Source organism: Corvus moneduloides, chromosome 2 (assembly GCF_009650955.1).
Source record: "Corvus moneduloides isolate bCorMon1 chromosome 2, bCorMon1.pri, whole genome shotgun sequence".
In the NCBI taxonomy this organism is placed as follows: domain Eukaryota; kingdom Metazoa; phylum Chordata; class Aves; order Passeriformes; family Corvidae; genus Corvus; species Corvus moneduloides.
In genome coordinates, this window is record NC_045477.1 from 113,877,780 (window position 1) to 113,890,251 (window position 12,472).

The 12,472-nt window shown below is 38.6% G+C and overlaps 1 protein-coding gene across 1 annotated transcript in view; it reads right to left on the reverse strand.

Annotated features, from left to right (window-relative positions):
• Positions 1-12,472, reverse strand: part of DMD (dystrophin) — a 1,179,964-nt gene that overhangs the window by 1,003,821 nt on the left and 163,671 nt on the right. The window lies entirely within an intron of this gene.

Genomic DNA, 12,472 nt, shown 5'->3' on the forward strand with positions numbered 1-12,472 from the left:
ATGTTTCAAATTCCAGGACCTGCGCAGAAGCAATGCTCTGTGCTTCCCTCAAAACAAAGTTGATTTCCCATAATAGGACAGCCCATGCACTCGACATATAAGGCTCTGCTTCCAGGGTGGCATGTGCAATGGATTTAAATTATGTGTTGCAGCTTCCCCAGGAACATTTAGGCCACAAAGTGGGGTGAAGATATTTACTGCTCCCTTTGCGCAGCTCCCCGGAGAGCCCTATGAAATAAATTTTCTTCCTTCCCAGCAAATGACCCCCAGCCCATCCCCAGACAGCTTCCTCCCTTTTTGGAAGAGGAGTAGCAACCCTCCCTGACTTTTGGGATTTCAGCCTCCTTCCTGAGCAGGGGAAAAAATAAACAAACACTAAAATAGTGTTGTCACCAAACTAAATGTGTAAATGCTAACACAAGTTGTGGTAAGTCAGCAGCTGCTTAAACAGGAAAAAAAAAAAAAAAAAAACAAACTATTGACTTACAACTGACCTTTCCACTCCCAACAAAACCACGCAGTACTAATGCTATACAGAGCCCAGGAGCTGCAGAGCAAGCAGAGGAGGGAGTGTACACAAGCTGCCTGTCACTTTCTCTTCCTAACAGTGGCAACTTCCCTTTGCTCCCAAATCTCAAACAGGTGGGACCTGGGCTGATATTCTCCCCCTGCATTCAGTGCCAGGCCTCTTTAGTTTACACAGGAAGGAAAGCAGGCATCCACACAGTACTTGGGAAAAGGACTGCTGCATCCTTCACCTAAAAGCAGATTTTTATAAGGCTGCTTTCTACAATATGTACTTTGTACAGTATGTACGGCCTTTAGAGATAGGCCACATTAAATCATGTAAATTGTTTCATTTGAAAAGTCATTTGAAGGAACACTCTTAATACAGTTCATTTTTTTTTTAAATCTATCCTTAAAAACCTGAAAAGTGGTATTTTTCAGTTTTAAAGCTTAATGTGTCTAGTCATGCTGATTACAAGTCTATAAGTAATTTTCTGGATTATACAGACAAAATAAACACAAAAATGAAGTGTGTAATATAACCTTACAGCCACTGGCATTTTCTACACTGATAGTCAAATTAATACACTGAAGAACTTGCATGTACACTGCACACCAGGAGACTCCTAAGGATTAATTTGCAGCCCACAGGAACTGCAAGTCATGAACTGATGTAGAAAATAATCTGAGGCAGAGCAGAGCACACTGTAACAGCAGCAGCATTTTGATTATTTGAGGGAGAAGGGGACTGATAAAACTAAGTAAAGAAACTGCTTATTGTGCAAATTTTTTGTTTTAAAATATCTAAGGTCACCCTTAATAGCACATGCTGTCAATAACTGAGGCCCAGTAACATACTTAAAGGCTACAAGTGAAAGTTATCTTGAAGGTAGGTGTCTGATAGCAGAACTGTTATCCTCCTGGCTTCTATTCATTTCAAGGTGAAAAACATTTTCTCCAAAACCCTTCAGGTGCATAAATCTCTGTTTCTAAATATGGTCACAGGGTCTTCATCTTGACAGAGACCTATCGTCTGTTTCACACCCAGCTCTAGTCACAATCCACAAAAATTCATGTGGATTATTCATCCTCTCTGACAATGGCTTTGAGACCATCAGAGCATATTTGGATCAGGCTTTTGCAAGAAATGCTACTCAGCATTTTCTTCTAAAACCTAGCCCAAAGAAGTGTCTAGTGGCAACATTTACAATAACTTATATGCAAGAAATCCGTGTTTGCTTCCTCTCTTCTTGCTGGGAGAGTTCAAAATTCCAGTGGCCTCAAGAGAGCACCTGCTTCGTTCACAGGAGGGCAGATACCTTCAGCGTAGAAACAATTTCTCTTCCTCTTATTGATGCTTCTCCAGTCAGTTGGGAAAGAGTAAAGATTTGTTGGGCCATAGAGAGAAATAACAAAATTGAGTGTTCAAATATACTGGATATTTTGGTTGAGTTTGGATTTCTAGGTTTGGTGGTGGTTTTTGGGGGACTGCAGCAAAGAAATTGAGAGGCTCTTAAAAACTTAGTACTATTTTCAGCAGCTACGAATGCTATGACTGCCTAACACTGAGAAACATCAAGCCTACTGAAGATGTTTAAAATGTATCTCTCAGTTCCTACCAGCCAGCACTTAGATTGCATGGAGCCTGGAACGTTTTTACACACCACGTTTTGTTATTTGTAGGATCTTTCTGCTCTATCTTCAACAACAGAGAGCAAGGTACGGCCTCACTGTAGCTTTATGTCAAATAATTACTGTACACTCCATAAATGCTGGTGGCCAGAGACCACCTGCCCACTCTCCCTTCTAGATGCTGCAGGTAGCAGGCTCTGACCTCAGTGCTCAGAGACTACCGTAACCTGTGCTGCAAGATGGGAAAGGAACAAGCTTCAAAGTCATAGAGAATTTGGAAAATGTAGAAAATCTGGAATAATAAAAGTGGGTATTTTTTTTCAATGATTGCTGTCAGCTTTAGTTTAACATTGCCTTCTTCTTTTGCCATCAGTAATGGGTTAAATGAAAGAAAATTGTCATCGTCACAGAAATGGTTTGGGTGACTTTCAGCCACCCATTACCAAAGGTTTTACACAGAGGCTGTTTATTTCCCTGCTTGAGAAGTCCTTTCAAAGCCCAAGTATTGATAAAGTTGAAAATATCTCCTTTCTGACGGCATGAGCGTGACAGCAATGCAGAGCTGGAGAAAACGCCGAGGAGGCCAGCAGCTATCTGAAAACAGGACAACAATAAACTGCCTGTTCATGAACCATTTAGGGGATCGGGTTCATCGTATGTCAGCATGACTATAGAAAAGAAATGGATTTCAACATCCAAACTTGGCAGCCACGTTTATTGTCTCAGTAAGCTAAACCAGAGGAAGATTCGGACTTGAGGATAATGGTCAAACCTTAGGCTGGACATGGGAATCAAGTTCTCAGTTCTCTAACTCTTCTGTACCATAATAAAGGGCTACATTAAAATTCAGGACTTCTCTGTCAGGAAAAAAAAAAAAAAGGACGCAATAGGAAAATTGTGGTTTTGACATAATTGATATCGGAGGAGAGGTCCCCAATTCAACATAGATAAATCCAATAACTTCATGTTAACAACCTCCAAAGAGTAACAAATTTTCCATCTCACTGTAATTTACTAGGACCCAGGCACCTAACAAACCCCCAACAAAGCAAAGCGCACCACATTGCCATGTGTATCGCCTATCTACTTTCCTGTTAGCAGATAAAACAAGAAAATAACAAATAGGTAGCATGCTGCACAGAACTGATTTACAAATCTCTAATGACTTTTTAAACATCCCAGTGGCACATGTTGTTTGCCAATACAACTCAACATCAGGCAGAGTGCTTACAGCATAAACCTAAGACAGATGATATTTTGATTATAATTTCAGAAAGCATTTCAACCTTTATTCCACCCTGTTTTTAACTCACTGCCAATGCTGACCTAAAAAAAAAATAAAGGCAGTCCAAGCCTGTTGCTTGGTTCAGCCATTTAGCTCATAACAAGATGTCTCTGTGCTCTTGCCAGTATTTGCAAATCTATCACATCTATCTGTGTGGGAAGAAGTGTTGAGCTCCAGGGACTATGGGAGTGATGTGCAGGGAGAACTGGGATGGGATTCTTTTAAGCACTAATATGCAGCGTGGGTTTTTGCCCTGGTGGTATATTGGCTCTGACTCTTTTTATTATTCACTTCCTGTCATGAAAAAAACCAAAACAAACACAAACCACTTGCATGTCAGCATCAGAGGGGAAAAAAAATCTTCAACAGCTTTATCATAACAGAAGTAAACAGTCAGCTTCTGATTTTCCCGTGAAATCAGCAAGCAAAAAAAAAAAAAGAAAAAACCAAATCTTTCCAATGTGAGCCACTGAAGAACTTATTTCTTTTGTTTCTTAGCCTATTTTTACTTCAAAAAGGAATGTATTGTAGAGGATTTTAGTACAGGTTGCAAAGGGGTTCTTTTTCTTGCTTATTTGCTCTGCAGACCAGAAAAGAAAAGACGAAAAACCCCAAACCAAAACAAAAAGCTTGCTCTTATTTCTGAAGGAATTGGTAGCTTTTGGCTTCCAAAGAAGAATATATTAATATAAGTTTATGGTCAGAAAATTGGTAGTCAATACAATGATAAAGACAAAACCCTCTCATATGCAAGGTGTGTTAAAAAAAAATCATTTTATTTCTATGCCACAAAACACTTCTGCTTCAAAATGTGCTCTAACATACAAACCAACATATTGGTTCACTGCGGTGTTTGTGCTCTCCCCAGGAAAGCTCTCTCCTTCAGGTCATGGCCAAGCGGGAAATAGGGGTTAATCTTTTTTGCAGAGCTTCTAGCAAAAGGAAGGGTGGGCTTCTTGCTCATTCAACATTACAAGTAACCTTCAGAAAACCAGTAGTAATCACAATCCATTTTGGAAAGCTTCAGCTAAAGAACAACCAATCCTCTTTACCTAGTGGATCTCTCTTTGGTGTGAGGTTCTAAGCAGATTTAGCATATCCATGCTTTGTAAATCTTTATTCTCAAACCCTGTCAACTCTCCAACTTTCAGAAACTTTCACCCCAGTAGAAATGAAATCAGTCTTTACTGGAGTCGGTTGGACCAGACTACTCAGAAGATATACTGAGCCATCAAAAGGAAAGTGTAAAAAAGGATAGCAAATTACATAAAAACTAATATTAAGGGTACAAAGAAGAGAAGAGGAAGAAGATTTTAATTACTGATATATACAAAGTAGGAATCAAAGTAATAAAGAGGAATTAGAATTACTCATTTATGTTTCTAAAATGTTGGTCTTAATCACTCCAGGGAGGCTGATATGACCAGAAGGGAGAGCATCTTATTAACCAGTACTTCTTTTTCTCTAGATTTAGGCATCTAACTCAGTCCAATCAGCATAAACATCACACATAACCTACAGAGAGGATGCTGAAAGTGATCCGGAAAGTGTCTGAGTATCTAAAACAGGCTCCTGCCCCAAACTGCCCTTGGTGGGGCAGGGTGTGCCTTTCTCTGGCTTTGTTTTGTTGGTCCACTCTTGGTTGTGTGTCCAGACCGTGAAAGGTCAAATTGTCCCTCTTCTCCCGGTCTTCTCAGTGTCCACAGGAAGAAAATCTGAGCCCACAGACCAGTAGTGAGATACAAGACAGGAGGTCTCCCAGTTGGGCAGAAAACTCCTTGGGTGCAGTTATTTTCTCAGGTCCAAAACATGTGAAATTTACCCAGTTCTTAAAGGCATTGCAACTCACCCAAGGGAAGCCGGTATTCAAAGTCATCAAGGAAGTCATCCCAGACTCCATAATGCTTAAATGCAACTGATAATAACTTGATTATTTTCATCACGTCTAAATGGTGAAATATTAACCAATTTTGATACACGCACGCACAGTCGCATACATGTATGCCACAGAGCGAGTGCACTCTGAGGCAAGTACTGGCAATAGTAATGGATGCATGTGCATATTTAATACTTCTTTTAAGAGAACCCAATTTCACAAAGTTGAAGACAATTTTAAAACCTCATCAATGAGGACAAAGAAGTTAAACAGAGAAATGTGAATGGTAATTGGAAGATGTTTGAAAACACTGTTTAGGCCTACATGTCATTACTAAGAAAAGTTTCTCTGGTTGAAAACAAACAACTGCAAACAAAAACAAATTTAGTCTAGAAGAGAAGCAGGTATTTAAAAAACAAAAGCAAACACAATATGTAAGGAGCAGAGGAAAAATGCCAAGCTGATTGCAAAGAATATCAATAAGAGGTAATTATGAATCAGAGTCAACAATCCATACGTAGGAGACAGAGAATTCACCTAGGTCTGCAGGCAAGCTGCATCAGCTCTGCCAAAGACAACCCAAGGTCACTTTGCAGAGCAAATGTGCTGGCTGCTCACACAAACACAGTTTTCTTTAGGGAAACACAACTTGAGCGCCAGCCGCCTATGCTATCCCAGTCACCCCATCATGTATTCCCCTGGCTTTACTCTGCTCCAGTCAACGTTTCAGCTGTGTCCAGTTTTGACACAACACTTTATGAAAGCCACAGATAAACTGGAGAGCACTTAGAATCACAAATATTCAAACAGGCGGGTTTCTTTGCAAAGAAAGACTGAGGGAACTTTACATATTTAGTCTGGAAGGAAAAGGCAAATGAGTACATAGCTGCTGCCTTTCAGCATTTAGACATCACAACACCCCATTATTTTTCATTTATTTCAAGGAAAGGGACATAATTTGGGTGAAATCAACTTAGATTTGATATTAGGAGAAAATTGTGGGAGTAGCAAGTTACTTACACATATGAAAACTTATACACACAGAGGTCATCAAACCATTTTAAGCTGAAGCTTGTAAGGAAAACTAACAAATTTTTTGAGCGTAACAAAGTGTGTTTGATCTATCTCAACCCTTGCAGCAGAAGAAATCTAAATGCCTTTCATCTCTGTATTTCTATAACTCTCTCACATGAGATTTACAGACTAGAATATATGACTGGTCACATAGAGTTCAAGTTTGCATACACCTCATACACAAAATAATTGTGTTGTGAAAGGAGAGCAACCCAATGGATACAGCAACACACACTAACAATCTGGAAACCTAAATTCTATTAACAGTTCTGTCAGTCACTCATTGTCCAATTTCCCCTTTTTTTTTCCATTTCCTACATAGAAAACAGTTACAAGCTAAACAAGTGCTGTTAGCCTGCTTAATTATTGTTTGAGAGAGATGACAAACTGCTTAAAGTACAGGACTATTAAGGGTCTGTGTTTTAATTACATTGATTTCATCCTAAGTCTCCCTGGATGGCAATTGCTCAAAGCCTTAGTTACAGTGGCAAAAGACTGTCACATTAAATTTGTGAAGACTGGGCTATTATGACAGCAAATTATGATGACAAAATTATGTTAGTTAAGTCTAATGAAACATTGCTGCACACACTAGGATGAATGTTAAATTATTTCTGTACAGGTCTATATGCAGGTTAGTACATCAAGATGATGGCAAACTCAAGTTAATGCAAGCCTGCAGAGATGACATTAAGAATGGCAAGATGATTGCAAAATGATGCTGCTGCAAGTGAACTGTGATTAAAAAATAAGTCTCTAAACCCAAAAATGTGCTAGGGGAATGTAAAAATAAACCTACAGAAAATAAAACCAAGGCCATTTTACTTAAAGCAAAAAACACTCTGGATACAACTAGTGCTGCAGACCAATTCCCTGCCAAACTGGCCAATGTTGATTAGGAGGGCACAAAGCCAGGATGAGACTGCCTTACAAGTAACTGCCAATAAATTCTGAGTAATAGTATCACTATGACATTTTTTTCCACTAAAAACAGGTAATTGACTCTGTAGAAACATAAATAATTTTTTAAAAAGTGCTCAAGATTATTGTCCTATGAAAGAATCTGGTTTTATCAGGAAATTCCTTCCTAAATTTAATCATATTGATGTTTTTCTTTCTTGTATTCTGGCAGGGTTAGTAGTACATGACTAGAACCAGATTATTCATTAGGCCCAAAAGAAATTAATCCACTCTCAGGAAAATTCAAATACATAGGATCCACAGCATTATAAGATTAAGGAGATCAGACATTTACTATGCAGAGTGCTCATAATATTTTCATGTGATTAGATCAGTAACACCAAAGACCTGCTAGTATATTTCCTTAGAGCAGTGTTTGATAATTACTTCTAACACATGAGGAAAAAATAATTCAAAACCTGAAAAATTCTTCTCTTTCCTTTCTGCATTTGTAGTCTTTCCTCCTTGCTATAATATTTCTATCTACTGCTAAATACAAGAGGTATGCTTCATTTCTCTTTTGGCAACAGCAGATACTCTGTGTCTTTTCAAAAGACTGGTGTATCTATCTGTCTGACTCTCTATCTGTAATATTTTCCATCTTATTATCACCCAAAATATAGGGTACTCAGTTACTGATGAATTACACTGGTGAACTGAAGTGCTTTGTTTAAATAACAGGCTTTGTCAAGCAGTTTAGGTAGTGCCTGACCTTTAGGTGGAAAGCATGCATAATTTTCACCCATCTAGTAGAGAAGAAAATGAAAAATTTCCTCTTCTTGAAAATTTGCAAGTTTTTACTGGGCAAATTACACATCCTATTCAGCAAAATAATAGAATGGCAAAATCTCACTAAAAATAAATAGATCTTAATAAGGTAATTTATTTCAGAGATAAGTACAGTGACTCATGGTTTTTTTCAGATTTTTCTAAATAGTTTTCTAAATAGTTGGAGTACAGAAAAGGAGATCAAAATGATGGTTCGGGGCTTCAAGTCACTCTGATTACAGACTGAAATTTGCAAGGGCCTTTATCACTGTATATATTACATTAAAATTCATGTAGCTTTTCTGGAGACACACATTCCACCTGAAGGCATGGACTTTTTAGAAGACTAGGAAACATCCAGCCACTCACTAATCTGTCTGTTGGCTTGGAACCTCTGCCAGCTGAAGTTACCTGTGAATCTGAACTGAATATAGGAAAGAAAACACAGACTGAAGTTATAAAAGATGAACCATATAGTGCTCCCTCACTCTGCCTGCTGATTTCAGTCTTACTAAATACATTCCAGTGAAGATATACGCTCTGATGGCAATGACATAAAATCTGTAAAATTTACTGAATTCAGTGATGTTTTATAACACAGAATAGATTATGGGAAAAATTACTAAGTTTTCTTGGAATCATTAATGATAAGCAATAGCGATCCAAGTCACTTCATTATAATGACATAGAGAAGGTCCAGCTAAGGAGTTTTGAAACCTAAAAAGTCTATTCTCTAGGGAATTATTTCAAATTGTAATTGTTTAAAAATATTTCATTTCTTCACCAATTACAGGTTGGTTGTTTTGAGGTTTTTTTAGCCTGTTGCTTATGCAGCATGTATACAAATGCTTATCACGTTAGACCTGTGGGTTGACAAGTCCAAAGGGATTGTGTGTTGTGTGTAAACAACTGCTTCCTTTAAAAAAACACTTCATGTAAGTTTAACAAGGTAATTTAGATTGGAACTGGAGCAGCCTTGTAACCGATATGGAAAACAAATTTTTGCAGTCTTCTCCATTCCAGATCTAACATCCAGCCTGAGTGCCTACTCTCACAGGAGCAAAATGCACCTCAGACCACTTTCATGCAATGAATTTTGGCTTATGCTTGTTATATAAGTAAAAATAGATTATTAACATTGGACAAAGTGGGTTAAATTTAAAATTCTCTAAAATTAATCAGTCCATGGAAGATAGAGCAACATATCCCATATGGAGGACAACAGCAGCGCAAGGATTCAGAGAACAAGGTATTGGACACAGCCTCTGTAGGCTTTATGAGAGCTGCAGATGATTAAATTTATTCAATATTATTTTAGCTGCTTCATGGTAATTTGCCTGGCCTACACTCACTTCTTTTTAAAAGCACAGGTCTTCTATGGATCTTGGGTTAGAACCACCAGCCCCAGCCAGAATTTCCAGTCACTGCCAAACATTTTAAATGGCCTATGTATAAACACCTGATTTATTCCCTACTAATGAAGCACAAGTATGACTTCTACTTTCCTTTTGAAAAACAGAAAAAATATTTCAGATTAATGCCCTCTGTCACTCTTTAATCCCACCAATTACTTATTTTCCCTGTTTGATAAAGGTATCCATATAAAACTTCTCATAAGGATATACTTGACCAGAATACAGATACATCAATGACTACCACTATGACTGAAAGAAATATTTTTAAGCCAAAATATACAAGTAGACTTCAAATGATTTAGTGATGATGATACATGTTTCAAGTACGAAATTCATCAGAAAACACAATAAGTACTCCAGCTACTATGTAAAGCTGTTTCAACATAGCTGGATAAAAACTGCCAAATGCAATGCCCATTTTTTAAAAACCTCTTCTGGAACTAAAAACCAGTATGTCTGATCATGGTACTAGTCTAATTTTCAGAAATTGCAATAAGAATAGAATTAACAGATGCAAATATGAGTCAGTGGAGAAATGTATTTTACAGGGGCAATCACACTTTATGTGTCTGGTAGGGTTCTTTGAGTGAGTCAGTGAGCACACAGTCAAGGGAAACCCGGTTATGCATTTTTAAGAATTCTCAAAACTGCCTCATTAAAGAACTTTAAAAAACAGAGATGTCATAGGATAAGAGACTCATTTTCGCAAACAAACAAATAATTAAAACACAAAAGTGCCAAAAGCATTCTGCTTTCTCAAATGTGTATGTCATCACAGATCAGAGCCAGGACTGGTCAACATATAAGGTACACTAATTATCATTATACATGGATCTAGAAAAAGAAGGCAATTTTCAAGTTTCCTATTAGTGCTAAGGTATTCAGGGAAATAAAAATGAAAGTTGGCTGCAGAAAAATGCAGAAGAGTCTCAGAGTGTCAAGTGGGCAATAAAAAAGACAGATGAAATTCAATATTGAGAATATGTGGAGGAAAAGAAATCTCAAATTTACGTACTCAGCATGAGCTCTGAACTAGTTATTACCACTCAGAAAAGAGATCCTGGAGTTATAAAAGGTCTGTGAAAATATCAACTCCATCTTAGAAGCTGTCAAAAAGCAAATCAAGTGGTGGCCATTACTATGACAGAAATAGAGAGCAACATACAAAATATCATTATGGTATTATTTAAAGTCTTCAGGTGTTCACACTTTGAATACTGTGGGCTGTTTTGCTTCCCCTATCACTAAAAAGATACAGCAGGAATAGTAAAGCCAACAGAAATGATTGAAAGCTAAGTAGAAATGGCTTCCATGTAAAGAATGACTACAGGAGAGTCTTCAAGGTAAGGTGAGGAGAGGTTGAATGAGCATGCAAGTCCTCTGAACCTGAGAAGGAGGAAGAGATTGCCCAGAGAACACCAACCAAAGGAGCACAGCATTACAGACTGAGAACTAATCATTAAACCATGCTAGAGAGGAACTCACACCCAAATAAGCAGGTACGAGTCCAGGAGGAGGGTCCTGGCACCATCCTGGAGAGTTTTCCAAAATCATCCTCTCAAAGTACAGTGGACAAAAAGAGCCGACCCAATACTGGCCTTCCCCAAGTGTGCTGGGAGCAAGTCAGAGGGGTTGGCTCTGCTGCTACAGAAGCCTGTGGTGTGTCCATGCTTGAAGGGCTGTGTGCAGTGCTGGCCTCCAGGAGGATGCTGTGGAGTTACAGAAGAGCAACTGGAAACAATCAAAGGTCTGGAGCACACTCAGAGAGCTGGGATGCTTCAGTTTCTAGAGGAGAAGGCTCAGGGGAGATAGGATTGAACCTTGAAAAGCCTGAAGGAGTGAACTAACTCCATAAGGAAATTATTTACCAAATCTTGTAATACAAGAACTTGGTACAGGATGCAAAATTGGTTTAAGAGACAAAAAGAAAGTATTTCTTCAGCCAGTGGGCTACCTGCTTCTGGATTTTCCTGCATAAGGAGTTTATGGAGGCAGTGTCTATCAGCTGGTTTAGAACAGAGTTAGAGGAATTGATGGAAAACAAGTCTGTAAACAGATGCTAAAAAGGAACAGGGCCAGAATGTAACCTCTAGCACTTTTAATACAGTGATTGCAGATGCTGGGGTAAGATGAGAAAATGGATCTCAGAAAGTGTCCAGGTTCATGTGCTCTCCCTGACTATCATCTCCTGTTTCCATTTTCAGGAGAAATAATCCTTGGCTTGATGCACCATTGTTCCAACCCAGCAGGACATTTTGTATGAACTTAAGTTACAGGGAAAAGTAGACTACAGCTGAACACAGCTGAGGTGTACTAAATCATGAGTCTTTAGAGAAGATGAACAGAGAACAATTTTTCACTGTCTCTCTTAGCACAAGAGCTGGATACAAGAGAGAAAAAAAAGAAAGAAAATCAGCAAGTGGCTGGTTCAAAACAAGCAACAAGAAATACCTCTTCACACTGTGTGTAGCTAAGTGATGGGACTCTGCTACTGGATGCTGTGGTTGCCAACGGTTCATGTCACTTGGCTACCCTGGGAGCTAGGTACCAGCAGAAATGGTATGGATGTCAGGTGTCCTCAGACAGTCCCCTCAGGCACACTGTCATTTCTTAAAGCAAAAAGGAACTGGACACATCACCTACCTGTACCCCACTTCAAGCACCAAGCAACACTCCGCAGACAGCATTACAGCAGCTCTTTTCACCCCCACAATGCAGTAATTTCTTTATTTCCTCTGTCCCAGTGCCTCTCAGGAAAAATGGTGCTGGTAAGCTTTGATGGGAACAGTGCAACACAGGTTAAATCACTGGTATTATTCTCATCTTTTGTAGTTACAACCACCTCTGAATTTAATAGTGCTGCGTGTTTTAGTACAGCAGTGTTTGCATGACGAAATATTAAAGAGCTTTCCACCTTTATGCCACATATCCTGCTTTCAAGGGTTTATAATTTAG